Genomic DNA, 3685 nt, shown 5'->3' on the forward strand with positions numbered 1-3685 from the left:
AGCAAAATTCAAGAAATCATCTTCACGCCCGCTGAATACCAATCTTTCTAATTTGGAGCTCATTGTTAGTTCTGCCTTACTTTCGTTTACTTTCCGTTCGTCTCAAATTTACAATTTAGCTTTAATTGTTCCCTACTGAACCAAAGACTTAATGCTGCCCCGACTATGTCCTTTGTTTTTCTAACTAGTACTGCTCTAGGTAAATATTCTTTTGTAAAAAGGGTCGGGCTCTGAAAAAAAATCTTGTTCGGACTCAGATCAAAACTGCTTTCCTTTCTACGCGTGTTTGAATCTGTTTCCTGTTGGTGGCTGCGTTATAGGGCGACGAAGCGGTGAGTCGTTATGTTTTTGTATCCAAAAAATGCTTTTTAGCACCAGGTTAGCACTTGTTGTAATATGTTAGCACTTGTTAAAAAAAACACTAAACAAAAAGAGTTTGGTCGACTAATTTAATCTAGAAGTGGGTGTTCTGTTCGAGTTCTGTAATATCCTTGACAAAATCGAAAGCAGGACATTGACATTGAGCCAGTGCTTTTCTGCCGCGATTAAGCACGATGAGGATACCAACACCCTCCGAGGATAATGTACTCGAACCCTAATCCTAGTCCTCATTAAGAAATCTTTTACCACCAACTTTTGTGTCTTTTGACCAAACTTGTATCTTACAGAAGCACAGCACACACAATTGAAAATGAAACAGTTGTTTAAGCTGAGCTGTTCTCAGCTATACTAAGCAATCCTGGTTCCCCGACAGCTCTGTTATACAATTGAACCTCCGCGCTCCTTTTTGATCCCCCACAACAGCTCCTCTCACTCTTTACTTCACAAGCAGAATCCACTGCTTAGCTACACACACTTAGCACTCCACGATTGAAGTCCCCCGACCAGGTACACAAGCTCTCAACTCAACAGATGAAGTCCCCCAACCAGCTTCACAAACTGCTCACTTCTTAAGTGAAGTCCCCCAACCACTTACAAAAGCTTCCAACTCCACAACTGAAGTCCCCCAACCAGTTACACAAGCTTCTCACTCTTGCTTCTTCTGGTCTCACTTGGCCACTTCTTGACTACAAGGCTTGTCTCTCCTTGTCTTCTCTGTCTTCCTCCCCCAGTGATTTCAGCGATCCTCTTATGTAGCAAAGAGGCGCAGCAACAACGTTTTTCTATTTACGATGGGGGTTGATTACTTAACTTAGAAAAGCTCTGGGCCCATAACCTGTCTGTTAATGGGATCGCAGAGACAAATCTTGTAATCGAATAGTTAAATTAGAAATAATGGTTGACAACTGTGGCGATTAACACGAAATTCAGTCCATATTTATTACCCAAAATTACCGCACTTTTACATTCATGGTGATCACCTTTAATTTATAACTTCCTTGACTTCTTATGACATCAGATCTTAACTAACTATTTACTCTGATATTTTATTTCTCTAAAAGATCAAGGGTCATCATATCATACATAACAATATGAAAAGTTGGGGACAAATCTAGTATAAATAGCACGTGTTAGCTCCTTGTTGCATTCACTCATTTCATAAACAACCAAGATGTAAATCAGCACGTGGATGAGGTACGTATATCTTTCCATACTTTAAACAATTAACATTATACTTTCAACAGCAAACACATAGAACTAGCTCAGAATATAAATGCCAGCTACTTAAATAAATTGACTACTTATTTGAAGTCCTTGCACACGGAAGCACTGTCTGCAAACCCAGCTTCACAGCAAGTGTAATGAAAAAACCGAGAAAAAAGAGGTTAGGGGGCGCATTTCCTACAAAGCAAAATTCAGAACGCGGGAGGAGCGTATTGGGGAACTCGCTGTTAAAGTATTATGAATACCAACCAAGGTAACTGAAAAAACTTTGGAACGGAAGATCTCATTGCTTAAAAATGACCTGGTTAAAAGGCTTCATGGAGATTAAACAATTTTAGTGGAACTCACAAAAAAATTAAACAATCGAAAAGAATTGCGGACATCATCAGGCTTGTTTGGACGTTCAAGTTTTTCAACAGAAGCAACATCACAAGGTCGCAAAAAATGAGAGTCTACAACTATGTTGGAGACAATCGCCCTTTCATTCCTAGACCACCACAATCGCCAGTAAAGTAAACTTCTCTGCAGCGAACTGCAAACGCAGAAGACCCAAAATCATCAGCAACGCAAATGCCAGACCCATCAGTTGCCAATAGAGAAAATGTAACTTTGACATACGCGACGAAAAAGACCACCTCAAACAGCTAAAGCTAGGAAATGGGCCGAGAAAACAAATAGTCATTGTTCTAGCGGATGAAAAGTTTCCTCCAGCCTTCGAAGGAGAATACGCTTATAAGGGAAGGACAAAGTATCTCTACGATACGAGACTGTGGACTTTTGTAGAGGATGCACAAGCGACAGAAGGCCTCAGGGACCCTCTGCTTGATACGACTCCCAAATTCACAAAACAAAGCTCACCAAGAAAACCCAGCAAAAAATTTCTCTGTGACCAGAATTGCCTATTCGGCAACGGTGATGGCATTTCATGAGGCAGAACAAAGGAGTAGTCAAAAATTATGTTCTCCAATGCATTAAGACTTTAAACTCAAATGTTTATAATTGATTAACACATAATTTTGTAATTATTTAACCGGCGAGTCACGACTAATTTTCCGATTAAATTTTTTATTATCTTTTGTAATTCTCCTCAATATTTCACAGGAGGTGTGCTCTGTTATGGATCTGAGGTTTTAGTTTATTTATTATATTCATTTACTTTTTAACTTGCGGCATTTTTATGCTAAAATGGCTCAAGGTGAAAAGCATGATACGAATTGAACCAAACATATTGGCTCAGGAATATTATTGTCTGTGCAAAAACGGCTTTCATTTTTTTAAATCAGGTCTGCAATAACTAGGATAAACGAAATTAAAAGCGTTTAGGGAACAGAAACTCCTTATAGTATTTCAGTAACGACTGAACTTAATAATTAGGATCATTTTTTGAGAAAAAGATATTAAAAGTTTGTTGCGAGGCCATTTAAAGTTCATTATTTTTCTGCCTTCATCATGATTTTTGCTGAGGTTGCTCAAGTCAATCAGTCTCTGTTTTAGGCTCTCAATAGCGTCTGAAAAGAGAAACAACCTATTGCAAAATTATTTTAACTGACACGCAGTTCAAATTTAATTGTACAATAAAGAAAAAGAACACAAAATAGAACATTACCGTTTCCCATTTCTCCAAGTCCTCCAAGTCTTCATCAGATCTCTCGATACAATTTTTGATATGATTGACAATAAAACCAAATTCCCCGCATTTTTGAAAATAGTTGAAAGCTGAAATCTCACCAATCCAACAAAACGGCAACTATTGAACTACCAGCCGCCACTTCTCCTATATCCCCGATTAATAATACTACTAAAAAAATTGATTTTCGAATGAATAGCAACTCATTCAATCATATTGATAAGATTAATATGGTTTCCACCCGAAGCGGTCAAGCAACATGACTTTTTACATAACATTAAAATTAATCACACTTTTTTCTTATAATTGAAACAAAATGGAGAAAAAAATCGCTTAATTCTTGCTACGGTTTACATAGAATTTCTGAAGGTTTTTGGTAAAACACCACAGGATTGTCTCTGCTACAAACTCCAGCTGTTTGATATTAAAATAAACCTGTTAGCATTTCTATCT

General features: G+C 37.8%; 1 long non-coding RNA gene across 1 annotated transcript; it reads left to right on the top strand.

The window, feature by feature from the left end:
* The first annotated feature begins 1529 nt into the window (after window positions 1-1529).
* LOC142357286 (uncharacterized) lies at window positions 1530-2756 on the top strand. Its single transcript, XR_012761585.1, has 2 exons — window positions 1530-1575; window positions 1944-2756. It is a non-coding gene; the product is annotated as an uncharacterized LOC142357286 (long non-coding RNA).
* The last annotated feature ends 929 nt before the right edge of the window (window positions 2757-3685 follow it).

The sequence above is a fragment of the Convolutriloba macropyga genome, unplaced genomic scaffold (assembly GCF_964194025.1).
Source record: "Convolutriloba macropyga unplaced genomic scaffold, txConMacr16.3 SCAFFOLD_4511, whole genome shotgun sequence".
Classification (NCBI taxonomy): Eukaryota; Metazoa; Xenacoelomorpha; order Acoela; family Convolutidae; genus Convolutriloba; species Convolutriloba macropyga.